The following is a 20,892-nucleotide window of genomic DNA, read 5'->3' on the forward strand; positions in this document are numbered from 1 at the left end:
TGAAAATACATTTTTAACTTCGCGCCAAACATTTTCACAAAATTTATACAATATAACAAATTGGCGTCGAATTACAATTCTAAATGACGTCTAATAATTGCATTTATTTACAAAAATGTCACCGGTCATTTTTAACGTTGGCTATTCAGTGGTTGAACGTTGAACGCGTGATGTTATACGCTGTTTTTGCACTAGTGGAAAAAAAATACGAGGACAAGCGCAAATGGGACTCAAAAAGCGACGATGATTGCTTGAAGTGAAGTAACGATAAAGAAATCCAGTATCGAAGTAAGTTAAAATCATCAGCTTGCCTATACCTTCCCAAACTGACACCACTTAACAAAACCCTCTTAAAGTCGGCTGCATCAAAAGCAAAGTTCGTCTAAAGTCAACGCATTGAAATGAAACCCACCTAAAGTCGACTGTATCAAAGCAAACCTCGCCTAAAGTCGGCAACATCAAAGTGAAGTTGGGTTAAAGTCAACCACATGAAAGTGAAGCTCGCCTAAAGTCAGTAGCATCAAAACGAAGCTCAACCGAAGGGCAATCCACATGTGAGTTTGACCAAATGGTCAATCTACCTGCAAAGCTCAGTCAAAAGGCCAATCCACACAGGAGTTCGATTGAATGGTCAATCTACCAGCGAAGCTCGGCCGGAGGGCCAATCCTCAAATGAGCTCGGTCAAATGGTCAATCCACTTGCAAACTATACAAGTCAACCAAGGTCCGATACCAAATTAAACAACTAAGACCAAGGGACTTATATTCCTACCCGACCCAATAAACATACTAAAGAGCAGTCCCAACAAGATCCATTAAGCCTCTCCACTTTGGAACGGTCCAAATCTGGTCTATTGAGACAATATCCACATATCATAACTAATATCGACAGTTTGATATAATGATTATTACTTATGATGAAATATCATTATATTATATTATTATTAACTGCTCTGTTATTATATCTCCAAAGTAAGTATTATTTCAATGATAACATAGGTCTACGACCCATGTGGATCCTATAAATACAATTGGTATTTTAATGATCTCTTACTCATACTTGGAGATTCTAAATTCTCTCACTGACTTAAGCGTTAAAGTGTCTTTTGGAAATGAATCATTGTTAGGGGTTGGATAGTTTATGAAAGAAGGAAGAAAAAGAAGGCTTAACTGCCTTAGCGGTGAAGCGGTGAGAAATAGGGCGGGTAGTATGGGTATATAAGGAATAACACTTTTTATTGTGATTAGACAGAGAAAAATACCCCTAACAATCATCCTTTCTTTTAGCATCAAAGAATCTTATTCCGATTATTAATAACACCGCTAGAATCTTATTATTTGTTCGCATATTCATGTTCAAGATCCCAATAAAATAAAATGGCAATAATAAAATTTTATGAATTTTTCTTTATAAACAAGTAAAAACATGAATACCATGTGATAAACCCATGCTTATTATATTTATTTTTATAATTATAATTTTATTATAAAAACTAGGCTTAATACCATTGTTGGTCCCAATTTTGGTCAGCTTTGTTCGAAATGGTTCTAATTTTTTTAAAATGTTCAATGTAGTCTTAAAGATCGTAATTTGTGTTCAATTTAGTCATTTTTGCAAACGCTATTTGAATTGTTAACGACCAAATGTCCAGTAGTGTAATCAGTTAATGAGATGTAATTTATTGGCTGATGTGGACACTTTAAGGCATAGTTATGTGGATTTATGTTTTTTTGGAAATGTATTTCTGATATTTAATGAAACCCATCACTCTCCCTCTCTCCCCTGTACTCACCAAACCCCAATCCTTCGGTCTCTTCCGCTCCACTCTCATCTAACATTTCAGTTCACCTTCCTCCGACACCATAAAAAACCAAACACCACAAACCTTACATCCCAATCATTAAAAACATCAAACAGTATCATTAATCCCACATCGAATTCCCTTCCAAAGAAAATGGACAATTCCACCCAAGATTCTCTCTTGCGATCGGAGAACTCCGTCACCAATGAATCACCATACCCAATTTACGCAATGGCTTTCTCATCCTCCCACGCCCACCATTTTTCCCTTGGAAGCTTCATTGAAGAATACACCAACCGTGTCCACATCCTCTCCTTCCACCCAAAAAACCTCTCACTCTCCGTCGAGCCCCTATCCCTCTTCAAAAACAGCAAGATCAACGAGTTTTGTGTGCCCCTCACCTCCTTCCACTAGAACGACATCGATCACAACCGCATCGACACCTCCAGCATTGACACCACCTGCACCATCTGGGACATTAAGCACACCATCATCAAGATGTAGCTCATCGCCCACGATAAGGAGGTCTACAACTTTGCCTGGGGCGAGCCAAGAGTCTTCGCCTCTGTGTCCGCTGACGACTCCGTACAAATCTTCGATTTGTGTAACAAAGAACACTCCACCATTATCTATGAAAGCCCCTACCCTGATACCCCTTTGCTTCATTTGGCTTGGAACAAGCATGATCTCAGGTACATGGCTACCATTTTGATGAATAGTAATAAAGTTGTGATATTGGATATTAGATCCCCCACTACTCTTGTGGCGGAATTAGAGAGGCATCATGGGAGTGTGAATGACATTACTTGGGCTTCTCATAGCTCCACACATATTTGTTCTGTTGAGGATGATACTCAGGCTCTTATAGGCTCTTGAAGGGAGAGAGGGCGAGTGATGAGTTTCATTAAATATCAAAAGTACATTTAAAAAAAACATAAATTAACCTCATTATGCCTTAAAGTGTCCGTGTTAGCCAATAAATTACATCTCATTCACTGATTGCACCGTTGGACATTTGGCTGTTAACAATTAAAACGATGTTCGAAAAAAGGACTAAATTGAACACAAATTGATCTTTAAGACTACAATGAACATTTTTAAAATATTAGGATCATTTCGAACAAAACTGACAAAAATTGGGACCAATAGTGTTATTAAGCCTAAGAAATAATAAAAATAGTGAAGAGATGTTATTTTTTTTATTTTTTGCTCGCATTTTAAAGTAATTATCCACAGTTAAAAAAAATAGTGAACACAGAAATATTTATTCATTATATATTAATTAGCATCCATTAAAATTAAATTAAGAAAATTCCAAAAATTAAAATCTAACATTAAAGGTATTTCATTCTCACCATCTCTTTCTTTTGTTTTTCCTTGGTTTAATACCTATTTTGGTCCATCGGTTTGTAGGGTTTGTTCAAAGTTGTCCTCCTTTTTTTTAGAAGTTCACTAACATCCTATCTTTTGCAAAAGCGGTTTACGTTAGTCCTTTTTGCTTAGGCGTTAAAAAGGTTAATGGCAGAGTTGCCCAGTGGGCAAAAAGTTGATGACTTCTTCACTTATTATTGATGTGGCACTAACACGTAATTTGAGGTGTTAATTACATTTAGGATTAAAATGATGTGGAAAATGTAAAACAGAGCGTTAAAATTAGGGCGTGAAATTTAGGGATTAAAGACGTGAAAGTACCTTTAGAATAAAATCAATTGTAGAATTGGAGCGATTTGGGGTTCAACAATCTGCTTTCAATTTGTGTTGAGATTGAGTTCATGGTTTGTTCAACATCATGGTTTGTTCAACAGCGTGGTTGGTTCGAAGACATGGGGCAAAGGATATTCACATTCCTCACATGATGGAGTGATGCTGCAATTTGGGTTTTTACATATTAGGAGTTTCCTGATTTGGGATTCTAGGGTTTTTTGTGCAGATTGTGTGATTGAGGTTGAAGAAAGAGGAAATTGAGGTTGAACGAAGGTTTCTCTCGTGCTTTCAGATCGCAAGGAAAAGGGAATTCACGATGACAGTGGAAATGACGAAAAATGAGAAAAAGGTGTCTTGAAGAAGTTTCATCTTCAGAAAGAAAAAATAGTATGGTAGAGAACTCAAGCAAAAAATTTGACACTGCAATTGATAGAGAGAGGAGGGAGATTACAACTGAGTTTTGAATTGCAGTAGTACTACTTATGCAAATGTAAATTTAGTGACTTGTTAGCCTTTGACTAGACACCAACTATTCTTATTTTCATTTCACAACTATTCTCCTAATGTTTAATGTTTAATCAGAACTAGATAATACCGATTTGGAAATTTGTAAATGAAAATTTGATCACATTAAGGAACATATTAACAGAGCACATAACAACCTATTGCAAATTTCAGCCCTTCTAACAAATAGGTTCAAGACTAACAATGTAATCAATCAAGTTTGGCATCTTAGAAAAGAATCACTTATATTTTTCCAGCTTCCAAAAATAGGTTTTTTTGAGTGTCCAACAGAAAGTTAACTCACCTTGTAGGCCTTCTCTTCGACTCCCTTATAATAGGCCTTGATCAGAACTTTTGCACTCTTCACTCCTTCACATAGTGCTTTTTCACAATTTCATGCTACATTTCTACCTACGGACAACAATCCTTCTTTTAATTAAATAATTGTTATTATTTATTATTTCATTGGCGTCATGGAGTTTGAAAAATGCATAGTTTCCACCAAGTCATTAAATATGTACATAATGCTCTCTGCATTTTACTTCTGTCCTCCCAAAGAAACATTAAAAAGGTGTTGAACTCAGATACTGCATGCACATTAGTTGTTTCACTGGTGTAATGCAGGAAACTTTAAAATGTCAATGAAAGAATTTTAGCAGATCTTATGGAAATATTGTTTTCTGTTTTTTCTTTCAATTAAAGAAAGAAGCCATGTCTCGTCATAAACTTTTATGATGCAAAATTTTGGTAATTTAAGTGGCCTAAGTCTTTAAAAAAATTTCTTAGAAATATGAGATCATGGTTCATAGTTTTAGGGGTTGTTTTAAGTTTGTAGTTGTTTGTTCCAGCAGTAAAAAGTATGGGTATTACAACCATTAAGAAATTGAATAAATTCTTGAAAGTGGGTGTATGGTAGGAGACTTGGTTAATGATGTTTCTAGATAGGAAAAGTTTAAAAATTAATATGGAGTGGCTGAATGTAATTTGATAGATGGAATGCATGGAAATAACCATAGCTTAAGCCATGGAGAATGAGTTTAGTTTGATTACAGGATAAACCAAGGATGTTAGGCCATAAGGTAATGGATACTTTTGAAAACTAAGAAAAATGGTAGGACCGTGTGCTTACAAAGAAAATTAGTTATGTGTGAAAGCTATTTGATGTGGGGGCTGCTTTAGCATACTTGGGTTGACAGATAAAGAAGCATTATTTGTAGTGACGATTTCAATTGTGATGAGGTGATTGAAAATACACGCTGTTATTGTTTTACTTTTCTTACAAAAAAATGTTGAATAATAATGACAAAAGGCTTGTGTTTTTCTATGTAAGTCTTTATACCTTATTAGTTTGGTGTCTAAATATTAGATTTTTTCATATTCTTACTCCGTAAAACAAGAAAAGAAAGAGGGCAGGATAATTGAATAGTGTCGTTTCTTTCTTCTTCTTCTTTTTTTACTATGTTCTTCACATGGTTTGCACACCTGCCACTACAGACAACATTGAATAGGAGAGGAACCAACCTAACTTACAAACTTTACATACCCTTATAACTACACAAACCTGCTCCGTAACGCCTTTGATGGGAGCGGCTGAGAGCGGCGGGAATTAAAACAACGCCTTCGACATTGACCATGGGTTCAAGGTTGAGCGCGGAGGCGAACTTCACCGTTTACGGGTTCACCGTATCTAGCTGCTGATGGACAAATTTATGATCACCAAAATATGATGTCACAAACTTGTTTTACAATCGGCAAGTATGACCGAATCGTTCAAGTAATAAACTTGGTAAGACCAAGTATCGTTCTCCCAAAGGACTCACGGCCTAGTTTAGTTATGTGGTTTGTTGATTAGCTAAGACTTAAGAATGAAATAATAGAAGTTTAATATGCAAAACAGAAAATAAACATGTATGCATGAGGTTTTGATCAATGACAAAAGCAAAAGACAAGCACTTTCAATGAAATATATATATGAATATGTTATTGGGGGTCAATTTCATCTTATCCACTCTCATATATTTTAGGAATTCAACATTCAAATCATCATTGTTAATGCCACTCTCTAAAGTACCTTTCAAGAAGGCTTCTCCCTAATTACGAGTTCATACAATTCCTAGCATTCCTAATAATTAGTTCATCAAGTGCAGGAGCTTAACGACAACCAATATAATATTGGGAGAGATTCCCCAGATCTAGACTTCCCCGTACGTTCCCGTATCGACAAAATCAATAATCATGCATTGAATGAGTTAAACAAAGCAAGCATTAAGCAAAGAGGAAAAACCCTAACTAATGATGAAAGAAAGCATAAATCTTAGATTAAGATGCAAGCACAAATTCCATATATGAGAGCTTCAAAAGATTACATTGATTCCCCAACAAACATACAAGGTTTAGTTCACCATATTCATGGTGAACCTAGATGAACAATAATGAAAGAATGAAGGATAAAACCCTAGAAAGGTGAAGAGGTAGCCTGAGCATCCAAGATCGTCCTTCAAAGGGGTGAAAGAGAGAATGTTTGCTTCGTTTCTGCCAAAGATACAAAACCCTAAGACATCTAGGTCTTTAAATAGGACATAAAAATAATAGCAAACGGGTCCAGGCCCAAACAGATCATAAAATCGCAGAAAACTGGCCCAAAACTCGTATGGTTGACTTTTTCCGTATTCTGGTTGACTGGTTGACTTTTGTGGTTGACTGGTTGACTTTTCTGGTTGACTGGTTGACTGGTTGACTGGTTGACTTTTCTGGTTTCTAGTTGACTTTTCAGCACTCCAATCATTCGGTACTTCAATTCTTCTTTCAAATCATTCAATTAGCCTACAAAATCAAGGGAATCTTGCAAAAAACCATTAATTCACTTTTAACTCTCTTATTCACAAAACTAAAGTAAAAATATGAGTTCAAGCTAGTTTCTAAGTCTTAAAGATTGCTTTTGGTATCAATTTTAAGCATAAAAATAACGGTTTTTCAACCGTTATCACAACCCCAAACTTAAAACTTTGCTTGTCCTCAAGAAAACAAGATGTAACTCAATCTTCCATCAATCCATATAATGGTTCACCACATTCAAAAATCCTTCTTTCAAGACAAGTAAATACTCAATTTAGCTCATCATCAAGACTTTAATCAAGATGTGCACATGCTTTTAGTGATCACTCAAACACATACTATCCAACAAATGCTATTTTCATGAATGATCAATTAACTAATCAAAAAGTTGATGGACAAATTTATGATCACCAAAATATGATGTCACAAACTTGTTGAACAATCGGCAAGTATGACCGAATCGTTTCAAGTAACAAACTCGGTAAGACCAAGTATCGTTCTCCCAAAGGACTCACGGCCTAGTTTAGTTATGTGATTTGTTGATTAGCTAAGACTTAAGAACAAAATAATTGGATTTTACTATGCAAAAGACGAAAATAAACATGTATGCATGAGGTTGATCAATGGCTAAAACAAAATACAAACACTTTCAATGGATTATATGAATGAATATGTTGTTGGGGTTTATCAAATTCATCTTATCCACTCTCATATATTTTAGGAATTCAACATTCAATTCATCATTGTTAATGCCACTCTCTAAATTACCTTTCAAGAAGGCTTCTCCCTAATTACGAGTTCATACGATTCCTAGCATTCCTAATAATTAGTTTATTTAGCACAGGAGCTTAAGGCAACCAATATACTTATTGGGAGAAATTCCCCGGATCTAGACTTCCCCATACGTTCCCGTATCGACAAAATCAATAATCATGCATTGAATGAGTTAAACAAAGCAAGCATTAAGCAAAGAGGAAAAACCCTAACTAATGATGAAAGAAAGCATAAATCTTAGATTAAGATGCAAGCACAAATTCCATATATGAGAGCTTCAAAAGATTACATTGATTCCCCAACAAACATACAAGGTTTAGTTCACCATATTCATGGTGAACCTAGATGAACAATAATGAAAGAATGAAGGATAAAACCCTAGAAAGGTGAAGAGGTAGCCTGAGCATCCAAGATCCTCCTTCAAAGGGGTGGAAGAGAGAGTGTCTGCTTCGTTTCTGCCAAAGATACAAACCCTAGGACGTCCTAAAGCTTATATACTATTCTAAAATTACAAAAAATCTAGGTCCAAGCCCATAAGTGTGCCGCTCAGCGGTAAATTGCCGCTCAGCGGTAAGTGCGTGAGTCGTTTCTTCCCCTCAGCGGCCATTTTGCCCCTCAGCGGTCCTCCCGTGAGCTCCTGAGTGCCGCTCAGCGGTAAACTTCCGCTGAGCGGTACTTGCGACTTCTCCTTTTGCACTTTTTGATGTCTTTTCTGATTCCATCTCTCTCCTTCTTCACTTCTTTCACTAAATTCACCTTAAAACCTGCACAAAAACACTGAAATCAAGCATAAACCTGTCCAGCTCTCTTATTTCTGAAAATATGAAGAAAAACTTGATTTCAAGCTAGTTTCTATGTAGAAAGGTTGCTTTTAGTATCAATTTTAAGCATGAAAATAACAGTTTTTCAACTATTATCACAACCCCAAACTTAGAACTTTGCTTGTCCTCAAGCAAACAAGATGTAACTCAATCTTCAACCAATTCATATGATGGTTCACTCATTCAAAAATCTTCTTTTCAAAATAAGTAAAAACGTCAATCAAACTTATGACCAATAGTTCAATCAAGATGTGCACATGCTTTAGTGTTTACAAAGTCATTTAAATTCCAACAAATGCTATTTTTTTATGAATGATCAATCAATTAAGCATGGATGTTCATGTGTTCATGGAATATTTTCTCACTAGGTAAAGTGTTTCACTCACACTCAAGTGTATACGAGGTAATCACTCATTCACTCTACTATCACAATGTTACATGAATCAACTTTGCCTTTCATTTTACCACAATAAAAAACATTCACAAGCATGCATCATCACAAGGACTTTTCAACGGCTTATAATGTGGCTGGGCTAACAAGAAAATTGGTTTTTCTGGATCACAAAATCCTTTAGTTAAGAGAATCATAACAACACAATTTTTCTTATTCTTCCCAACTTGCCTTTGCATTTGCATTGAACTTTGCTTCTTTTTCTTTTCTTTTCTTTTTCTTTGCATATTCTTACTTTTTAGCTCTTAGCTCAATGCTTTTCCTTTTTCATGTTTTCCTAACAACCCCAAACTTGAACATTTAACCATACCACACAAGATCTTCTACTTAACTCAAGGTAAAGATTTTCAATCAAGGGTTTTCAGTGTATGTTCAAGGCTAAGGGTTCAAAGGATAGAACACAAAGTGTTCTCTTCTAGTAGGCTAACTTTATGAATTTGGCCAATAAAAAGGGTTCCAACAAACGGCCTTGATCATATGATGCAAAACAAGCAATTGATTCAATCATAGAAAACCTGGGCAAAGTCATTCATGCTTTCAAAGTAATAGCATTTAACAATAACAACTCTGGAGCTCAAAACCTCACATATAAGCTCATCCACATTTGACATACACATCCTGCTTAATCTCACAATCACAATCATAATATCATGCATTTGTTCACAAAGCTTGTGAATTACCTATATAAGCTTTTTAATGTGCACATCATCTCAACATCAATCAATCAATAATCATCATCAAGCATTACTTATCAAACAATCACAGTTAATAGCAAACCATCACACAAACCAGGTTTCCAATAACGTACATCAAATTCTAATCTAAAAACGTAAAATACTTACAGAATACTGGGTTGCCTCCCAGTAAGCGCTTGTTTAACGTCACGAGCCTGACCCAAACTTTCAAGGATCAACCAACAACATCATTGTGGAAAATTGTTGCACCTCTCCCCCTAGATAGGGTTTGAGACGTTGACCATTCACCACCCAACTTCTCTGTGGATCATCAGCAGCTGGGTTAAATATTTCAATTGCTCCATGCGGATGCACTTCTTTTATCACAAATGGTCCTGACCATTTTGACTTCAGCTTCCCAAGAAATATCTTCAATCTTGAATTGAACAATAGTACCTGTTGTCCTGGATTGAAAACTCTATTCACCAACTTCCTGTCATGATAAAATTTAATCTTGTCTTTGTAAGCCTTGGATGAATCATATGCATGTAATCGCATTTCTTCAAGCTCCAAAATCTGCCTTCTGCGTGTGCATTGAGTTTCATAAGGATCAAAATTCAAGAATTTCAAAGCCCATAATGCTCTATGCTCCAATTCTACTGGCAAATGGCATGCTTTCCCATAGACTAATTGAAACGGTGATAATCCCATAGACGTCTTCATTGCTGTCCTATAAGCCCAAAGAGCATCATCCAATTTGAGAGACCAATCCTTTCTTGATGAAGTCACTGTTTTTTTCCAGGATCCTTTTTATCTCCCTGTTAGACACCTCAGCTTGTCCATTGGTTTGTGGATGATAAGGTGCAGCTACCTTATGTTTTACTCCATAGTGTTTGAGTACTTTCTCTAGCTGATAATTGCAAAAATGAGATCCTCCATCACTGATCAACACTCTTGGAGTGCCAAAACGTGAGAATATCTGCCTCTTCAGGAATTTAATTACCGTGCTAGCATCATTTTTAGGACAAGCTAATGCTTCCACCCATTTACTCACATAATCCACTGCTACCAGAATATATTCATTGTTGAAAGATGGAGGGAAGGGTCCAACAAAGTCAATACCCCAACAATCAAAAACCTCAACCTCTAAAATACCTTGTAAAGGCATCTCATGACGTTTAGTTATTGTCCCTGCTCTTTGACATTTATCACAATTTCTAGCATGATTATGGGCATCTTTAAATAAAGTTGGCCAATAAAACCCTGATTGAAGGACTTTTGCTGCTGTCCTTTCTCCATTAAAATGTCCTCCATAAGGTGAATCATGACAATGCAGAGAATTCCTTCTGCTTCTTCATTTGTAACACATCTCCTCAGAAGATTATCTGCTCCAATTTTGAACAAATAAGGATCATCCCAAACAAACTGCTTGGCATCATGCAGAAATTTCTTTCTTTGTTGCCAAGTTAAGTCTTCCGGCATGACCCTTGCAGCTTTGAAATTAGCCATATCAGCAAACCAGGGCCTCTGCTGAATATACATGAGTGATTCATCTGAAAAAGATTCCCAGATTTCAGACTCCTTGCTAGTGACCTCATTGTTGACTAACCGTGACAAATGATCAGCAATTAAGTTCTCACTTCCTTTCTTATCACGGATTTCTACATCAAATTCTTGCAATAGTAGTACCCATCTAATCAGACGTGGCTTAGAATCTGGTTTTGTCAACAAATATTTGATAGCTACATGATCTGTATAGACAGTCACCTTAGACCCAATAAGATAAGGTCTAAATTTCTCTAGAGCATACACAATGGCAAGAAATTCTTTCTCTGTGGTAGCATAATTCAATTGAGCATCGTTCAGAACCTTGCTAGCATAATAAATTGGATGAAACTTTTGTTCTTTCCGCTGGCCAAGGACAACTCCTATTGCATAATCACTTGCATCACACATTAATTCAAAATTTTGATTCCAATCTGGAGCTACAATTACTGGAGCTGACACTAACTTCTTCTTCAATGTGTCGAAAGCTTTCAGACAGTCTTCATTCATCACAAAAGGAGCATCCTTCATCACAAAAGGAGCATCCTTCATCAAAAGATTACTCAATGGTTTAGCAATTTTTGAGAAATCTTTGATGAATCTTCTATAAAACCCAGCATGACCAAGAAAACTTCTAATCCCCTTTACATTTGTTGGTGGAGGTAGTTTCTCAATGACTTCTACTTTAGCTTTGTCTACCTCAATTCCTTTAGCAGAGATTTTATGCCCCAATACAATTCCTTCAGTTACCATGAAATGACATTTCTCCCAATTAAGAACAAGATTTGTCTGAACACATCTTTTGAGACAGTGTTCAAATTAGCCAAACATCTTTGGAAAGAATTTCCAAAAACTGAGAAATCATCCATGAATACTTCAATGCATTTTTCTAAGAGATCTGCAAAAATTGCCTGCATACACCTCTGAAACGTAGTTGGAGCATTACATAATCCAAAAGGCATCTTTCTATATGCAAAGATACCAAAAGGACAAGTAAAAGCCGTCTTCTCCTGGTCTTTTGGATCTACCACAATTTGATTGTATCCAGAATATCCATCTAGAAAACAATAAAAAGCCTGCCCTGATAACCTTTCTAACATCTGATCCATGAAAGGAAGAGGAAAATGATTTTTCCTAGTAGCTTTATTCAGCTTCCTGTAATCAATGCACATACGCCAGCCAGTAACTGTCCGAGTAGGAATAAGTTCATTCTTATCATTATAAATTACTGTCATCCCACCTTTCTTTGGAACCACCTGTACTGAACTCACCCATTCACTGTCAGAGATTGGATAGATGATACCCGCTTCTAGCAGTTTCAACACTTCTTTTCTGACCACCTCCTTCATAACAGGATTTAACCTTCTCTGTGGTTGAGCACTTGGTTTACAATCTTCTTCCATAAAAATCTTGTGCATGCAATAAGTTGGGCTAATACCTTTGAGATCTGATATTGACCACCCAATTGCTTCTTTGTTGGCTTTCAGAATTTCTATCAACTGCTCTTCTTCTTGTAGATATAAAGTGTTATTGATGATGACTGGCTTTGTTCCATCTTCTTCTAGAAAAACATATTTCAGATGTGATGGCAATCTTTTTAATTCTGGTGTCTATGCTTTGACTGCTTCTTCCTTATCAATTATTTCGAATATTGGATCTTCCTCCGGACTCTTTTTCAATGTTTCCAAGTCCATCAGACATTCATCAATCAATTTCTCTTCTTCTTCATCTAAATCTTCACATGCATCAATGAGAGTTTTTTCCAATGGAGAAATATTTCGCACCATCCTTTCTTGCACCATACAAACTTCATCAAGTTCATCAAATTGAAAACATGCTTTGTCATCATTTGGATATGTCATGGCCTTGGATACGTCAAAAGTGACTTCTTCATCATCAACTCTCATTTTAAGCTTACCATTCTCTACATCAATCAAAACTCTAGCAGTCTTCATAAAAGGTCTCCCAAGAATAAGAGGAACATCACTATTCCCTTCTATCTCCATCACAATAAAATCCACTGGGAATACAAATTTGTCAACCTTCACTGAACATCTTCAACCACTCCATATGGATATTTAAGAGACCTGTCTGCCAATTGAAGAGCCATTCTGGTTGGTTTAATTTCTAACCCCTGAATTGTTTTGCACATGGATAGCGACATTAGATTAATGCTAGCTCCCAAATCAATCAATGCTCTTCCAACTTTCACATCTCCTATGGTGCATGGAATAGTGAAGCTTCCTGGATCTTTAAGTTTAGGAGGTAGTTTCTGTATGATTGCACTGCAGTTACCCTGTACATTGATAGTTTCCTTTTCAATGTACTTGTGTTTCTTTGTGAGGAGTTCCTTCAAAAACTTTGCATATGCTGGCATCTGTTGCAATGCTTCAGAGAATGGTATAGTGATCTCCAGCTTCTTAAACAACTCCATGAATCTTTCCAACTGCTTTTCTTTCTCCTTCCTTGAATAACTCTTTGGATAAGGAAGTGGCTTTTCATACTCTTTTTCTTTTTGTCTCTCCTCTCTCTCTTCTCTCTCTTTTTTTTCTCTCCTCTCCTCTTCTTCTTTTTTCTTTTTCTCTCTCTCAACTCTTTCTTTCCACTCACATGTTTCTTTTTCACTCTCACTCTCGTTTTCTTTCTCCTCTCTTTCTTTTTTTCTCTTCTCTAACACTCTACCACTTCTGGTCACAACAGTTTTACACTCCTTTATGAGATTATCATGTTTCATCTTGTCAACTATTCTCTCAACATAAACCTCCATATTTTTAAATGCAGCATCCACATTCTGACAATAAGACGCATTCGTCTTCAAGAATCTTTGGAAAGTCTCTTCAAGTTTTGTTGTTTTCTCAACTAGAGTAGATTGCATTTGCCATTTTTGTTGTTGCACTTGAACCATTGAGACCTGTTGTATTTCCTGTGGTATTTGAGAAAGCTTCATAATTACCTCTTCAAGCTATTGAGATATAATTCTATTTTGAATAAGCAAAACATCATTTGATTGTAACAACTCCTTCTGACTAAGATATCCTCTTTCAATGTTGAGTTCGTTGTCACTAGTAGCCATATTTTCAATAATTTCAGTTGCTTCCTCTGGAGTTTTCCAGTTAATGTTTCCTCCTGCTGAGGCATGAAGCATCATCTTAATTTGTGAACCAAGACCTCCAAGGAAAGTTAGGACTACTTCTTCTTCTTTGAAACCATGCATGGGAGTTTTTCGTAACAGGCTTTTATATCTGTCCCATGCATGCCCCAGTGATTCTTCCATACCCTGCTTAAATGAAGAAATCTCTTGCTTGCCTTTTGTCACCTTAGATTGTGGGAAGTACTTGTTTAAAAATTTTGTGACGACTGCTTCCCACTCTGTGAAACTTTCTTCTGGGAAAGAATTCAACCAAAGCTTAGCATTGCCTCCCAATGAGAAAGGAAACAAGCTAAGTTTGATAGCTTCGTCTGGCACCCCATTAATCTTGACTGTGTTGCAAATCTCATTGAAGGTAGTGAGGTGCTCATATGGGCTTTCATGAGATAACCCATTAAATTGGTTGCTTTTCACCAGTTGAATCAGTGCTGGTTTGACCTCCATATTAGCTGCATTGACTCTAGGTCTAGCTATACTGTTAAAGTGCTGAGGTCCAGCTGTATTGGTGTAATCAGCAAGAGTTCTTCTGATATTATTGTTCTCCATATTTTCTGTGCTATGGTCAGAACCTTGTGGTGATGGTTGCAACAGAGTTTCCGGAGGAGGGAAAAGTTCTCTAGATGTTCGGATTCTTCTCCTCCGTCTACTCTCGTCTAAACCTTCAAGAAGAGGTTCTGCAGTTATCTTGTTCCTTGTTCGAATTGCCTCCTGCATACACAAGAGAAAAAAACCCTAGAATATTTGGTTAGCACAAAAAGATATAGGAGAAGATATAAGATTCAGAGAATAAAATAAAATAAAAATAAAAACAGAAAAGATAAAAACAGAAAATAAAATAAAATAAAATAAAATAAAATAAAATAAAATAAAATAAAATAAAATAAAATAAAATAAAAACAGAAAAAATAAAAACAGAAATTCAAATTTAAAGTTAAAGATAATCAATAATCACACAAATTAACCAGTTAAACCAGAGTCCCCGGCAACGGCGCCAAAAACTTGATGGACAAATTTATGATCACCAAAATATGATGTCACAAACTTGTTGAACAATCGGCAAGTATGACCGAATCGTTTCAAGTAATAAACTCGGTAAGACCAAGTATCGTTCTCCCAAAGGACTCACGGCCTAGTTTAGTTATGTGATTTGTTGATTAGCTAAGACTTAAGAACAAAATAATTGGATTTTACTATGCAAAAGACGAAAATAAACATGTATGCATGAGGTTGATCAATGGCTAAAACAAAATACAAACACTTTCAATGGATTATATGAATGAATATGTTGTTGGGGTTTATCAAATTCATCTTATCCACTCTCATATATTTTAGGAATTCAACATTCAATTCATCATTGTTAATGCCACTCTCTAAATTACCTTTCAAGAAGGCTTCTCCCTAATTACGAGTTCATACGATTCCTAGCATTCCTAATAATTAGTTTATTTAGCACAGGAGCTTAAGGCAACCAATATACTTATTGGGAGAAATTCCCCGGATCTAGACTTCCCCGTACGTTCCCGTATCGACAAAATCAATAATCATGCATTGAATGAGTTAAACAAAGCAAGCATTAAGTAAAGAGGAAAAACCCTAACTAATGATGAAAGAAAGCATAAATCTTAGATTAAGATGCAAGCACAAATTCCATATATGAGAGCTTCAAAAGATTACATTGATTCCCAACAAACATACAAGGTTTAGTTCACCATATTCATGGTGAACCTAGATGAACAATAATGAAAGAATGAAGGATAAAACCCTAGAAAGGTGAAGAGGTAGCCTGAGCATCCAAGATCCTCCTTCAAAGGGGTGGAAGAGAGAGTGTCTGCTTCGTTTCTGCCAAAGATACAAACCCTAGGACGTCCTAAAGCTTATATACTATTCTAAAATTACAAAAAATCTAGGTCCAAGCCCATAAGTGTGCCGCTCAACGGTAAATTGCCGCTCAGCGGTAAATTGCCGCTCAGCGGTAAGTGCGTGAGTCGTTTCTTCCCCTCAGCGGTCATTTTGCCCCTCAACGGTCCTCCCGTGAGCTCCTGAGTGCCGCTCAGCGGTAAACTTCCGCTGAGCGGTACTTGCGACTTCTCCTTTTGCACTTTTTGATGTCTTTTCTGATTCCATCTCTCTCCTTCTTCACTTCTTTCACTAAATTCACCTTAAAACCTGCACAAAAACACTGAAATCAAGCATAAACCTGTCCAGCTCTCTTATTTCTGAAAATATGAAGAAAAACTTGATTTCAAGCTAGTTTCTATGTAGAAAGGTTGCTTTTAGTATCAATTTTAAGCATGAAAATAACAGTTTTTCAACTGTTATCAACTGCGCATGTACCAAACATTGAATATTTCCACGTCATTTAATTTTATTCTCAAAATGTACACCTCAAATTATGTGGCAGTGCCACGTCAATAATAAGTGAACACGTTATCAACTTTTTGTCGTAAGCAAAAAGGACTAAGATGAACCGTTTTTGCAAAATATAAGATGTTAGTGAACTTTTGATAAAAAGGAAGACAACTTTGAACCCATCCTACATGGACATTAAACCTTTTTCCTTTGTCTCCCTCTTCTCCAAATTTCTTATATTTGTTTCACATTCCATTTCACTTCAGTTTTCACTTTTGGAACCCTTCCTTCTTTTGCAAATTAGGGTTTCATTTTCAATTGAATCTTTTTGTTAAGGAATCTTAGAGAGGAAGAGCAGGAAGAGAGAGTAGAGTCCGAACAGAATCTCATATCTGAGTTTGTGGGATCAGAATTCTGCCACTGTTTTTTTATCATTTCGCAGTCTTCGCAGTCTTCCTTCCTTGCTCACCTTCAACCTTGAATCTGTAAGTTACCTTTTCCCTCTGTATTTTTGTGTTTACCTTATTTTCTTCTAATTCCCGTTGCACACAAATTAAAAAAAAATATTTTTTTGTACCACGGTTTGTTTTTCTCTTGGTCGAACTGCTTCAGATTCTTCCTCGATCCTTTGATTCGCTGAAACTCATTCATATTGGGTCTCTTAGCAAGTGGGTTTTGTGCCATGTTGTTGGAGTTGTATATTTTTCTATTTGGAAGTTACATGGCTGATGCACAGTTTGGTATGAATTATTCAATATATGTGAAGCCCTGGGAAAATTTCAACATGTGTAATGATATCATCTATTCTTGGATTCGATTTCTTGCTTGTGTAATGTCTTTTGAAAGATCCAGATGTAATTGTTTCTATTATGTCATGTCTTTTCAGTCACAGGCTTGAAGTTTATGCCCATAGTCTTCGTAATTGATACTGTTTTGGTCTTCTTTTACTTAGGAAACCAAAACTATTCAAATGGATTGATTTGGGTTTTCTTCTGCAAAACTGAATCAGTCCTCCTTGTTGACACCCAAAAACAAGATATTCAAAAGTTCCAAAAAAATTATGAAAGAAATATAATTGACCTCGTTTTTTATTCATGGTGCTGTGTCAACAACAATACAACTAGATTTTTTTTTTCTAATTGAATATTTTTTTTCTCCTTGCTTTTTACTAGTGCTTGTAAAAGGAAGAGAAGGAGTAAGCACATTTGTATCTCAAGGATATGAACTCCTAGGCAAGGCATTTATCAAGCTTATTCAGAACTTCAGGTTTCACAACTAAAACCCTTCAATACTGGGCATAATCAAATGCAACAGCTTCAGCAATGCAGAGGCATACGAGTGAGGGTCACAAATGGGAACTTGGAAATGGCATTGGCATTGATGCAGCGTAAGATGCAAGGAAGTGGGATTAAGATTCCACATCAAAAACTCTGAGAAGCGTGTTTGAGCCCGAAAGAACTTGGAGCGAAGGCTTCGATCTGAGGATCTTGCTAAGAAACTTAAAGCCATTATGATCAAGAAAGTCAGGTATTTAGCCCCTATATAAAAGACAAAATGTTCTCCTTTGGAGCATCACTAAAATCTGCACCATATCTCTACATCACACTATTTTCAAGTAAATACACGATGTTTAGGTAAATTGCAATGAATTTCCCTGTATGGCATGAATTATTTTAAGCTATTTTGACTCGAGCACCTTGAGATGGTTAATATCCAAAATCTAAGACACTATCAGAAACCACACATAACCTTTGCTAGAAAGGGTTATTAAGGGCCATTATGTACAAATAATGGCTGTGTCATTGTAGAATAATCAAAATAAGATGGATTTTACCATGCCATGTGGACTTATCTATATAGCCTACTCTCTAAACATGTATAGTTTTGCATAAGATATCAATTTGGCCTGCAATCTTTTAACCATTAAGATATTAAATTGGGACAGGTTGATTTGTTCACTAGTTAGTTTGAAGTTTGGAAGTAATGGTATCCTACATGAAAAATCCTCAATCAAACTACTGATAATGTTAATTTATCATTGACATGATAAGGCTTGAAGGGGAAACATGCAACATTTTTTTGGTTGTTTGTATCCACTCATGCTAGTGATTTTGTTGCTGTCGTGATTTCAAGTTGGTGTCATTGACTTTGGAACTGAAAATGTTATTATGTGGCTTACAATAATATAGGTGGCCATGTGAGAACTTCATTTTAATCAAAGGCATATTATAATATTATGTCATGCTTACCTCTGGATTTTATTCCACTTCATTCCCTTTGTTTAAATGCTTACGCCTTTGGTCTTTGTGATGTTCACATTTTATAGGATGGTGTTGCTTTCTATTCGTTCTAGCATTTTAATTATTCTGTTGTAATATCACAGGTGTCAATGAGGAGGTTGCATTTTACACAAAAAATGGTCGTCAGAAGTTGTGTTGGAATGGAAGCAGTTTTCAAGCAACAGTTGGATGCAACATTTTCTTATGATTTTATTTTTCTGGGATAATTTATTTAATATGCTGTAGTATGATATGTACTTAAGGTTTTCAAAAGCATAAAGAAGAGAGGCACTTGTAATGAGCTCTTTAAGATTTTCAAAAGCTACAAATTAATATATGAATTATATAAAGCACTTAATTTGGTAAAGAAGCTAAGAGAAAATCTTATGAGCCGTACAGTATGGAACAAAATTATACATGACAACTTACAGATTCTGAGCCAAAAGTTACATGTTTGAGTTCTGGATTGTATTTTACTGTTGGTTATAGTTTGTCAAGGAAAAGTAATACTTTGACATCCTTCAAATAAAATAGAACCACTTCACAATTCCCTTATTATTGAAATTTTAAATTAAAAAGTAAAATAAATGTTATTAAAATATTATTATTATTTTGAGTAGTTAAGTGAGAAGTTTTTATTTAGAGGATTCAAAATATCACCACCCTTTATCAAGATGTGGAGATGGAGAAGATGGATTCTATTATGATTGTTAGATTATTTTATCACCATTTAGCATAAGTTATTTAATAAAATTTTTAATACAAATACAAATATATTCTTATTATTCAAAATTGATAAAATTATTTCATAATTTTTTAAATATTAAAAATAGTTAAAATCGAACACATATTTTGTTATTCTCATCTCGGAAATCAAGAAAATAAATGCTATTTTAAAAAAAAAAAAATTCTTAAACTATATAGTCCTGGTTACCCAAAAACTATTTAAATCCTTATTTTTTTTTCAAAATTTCAGAATTCAAAAGTTCAACTGAATCTTCTACAAAGAAAATTTATATAGATAAATATTATAACTAGACTATTTTTGTAAGCATTCCCGCACCTTGCAATGACAATTTAAAGCAATGTGTATATAAAAAATAAATCATACATTCTTTGGAACCTTAACTCCACATGTATATCTATTATGATAAGTAAGAGAATAAATATTCAAGTCACATATTCACCAACTAAATAATCCTTTTTTATCACAGTTCTTCAAAAATTTATATTTAATTTCAACAATTAACTAATTCAGTTAATCAATTAAATTAGTTATACAAATTATATCCAAATGTAATTCAATCTAATATATATTCAATTATCAAGATTCAATTCATTTCTAAAATTAGAAATGGAAATTATAATCATGAAGTACAAAATGAAATTATAGAAGAGAAATCAAACTCAAAACGTTTAACGATTAATGCAAAATTCCATTTAACTTGTTTGATCTTGATTATGTGAACTGATCTTGAAAAGTTAGTTATTTATTGATGGTCACACAATGAAATTTAGAGAAGAAGTAAAAACAACATTAGAGTGAAAAGAGATTAAGAAACAACCTGAAAATTATAAATGATTTTTGTTTAACACATTTAGAATATATATATATATATATATATATATATATATATATATATATATATATATATATATATATATATATATATATATATTAAAATCTAAAGTAAACATGAGTCTAAATGTGAATTTTAATTAGGTCTATAAGTTTAGTTGCAAAAGTTCAAGGAAAAACAAATTTATATGGGTTTTGTTTTCTCAATTTCTAACATTTGTAGAAATGGCTCCAAATTTAGCAAATTTGTATGGATTTCTCTATATAAATTCAACAAATCTATCTCTATAAGATGATAAAGCTAACACGTGACATATATACAGGTATGACTTAACAAAATGTAATAAAAACAATTTAATTTGATCATTTTTAAAAACTAAATAACTTAATTGCATTAAACAAAATTATCAATTTTTTCTTTTTATTT

At 34.9% G+C, this 20,892-nt stretch overlaps 2 pseudogenes across 1 annotated transcript; both read left to right on the forward strand.

The window, feature by feature from the left end:
• The first annotated feature begins 1,955 nt into the window (after window positions 1–1,955).
• On the forward strand, window positions 1,956–2,678 carry LOC124821568 (protein TRANSPARENT TESTA GLABRA 1 pseudogene; annotated as a pseudogene).
• Window positions 2,679–17,827: 15,149 nt separating this feature from the next.
• On the forward strand, window positions 17,828–19,000 carry LOC148201601 (uncharacterized; annotated as a pseudogene). The gene is made up of 2 exons (XR_015784960.1): window positions 17,828–18,134; window positions 18,991–19,000. The product of XR_015784960.1 is annotated as an uncharacterized LOC148201601 (transcript).
• The last annotated feature ends 1,892 nt before the right edge of the window (window positions 19,001–20,892 follow it).

The sequence above is a fragment of the Vigna umbellata genome, chromosome 3 (assembly GCF_029865625.1).
Source record: "Vigna umbellata cultivar VRB3 chromosome 3, Vumbellata_1.0, whole genome shotgun sequence".
Taxonomy (NCBI): Eukaryota; Viridiplantae; Streptophyta; class Magnoliopsida; order Fabales; family Fabaceae; genus Vigna; species Vigna umbellata.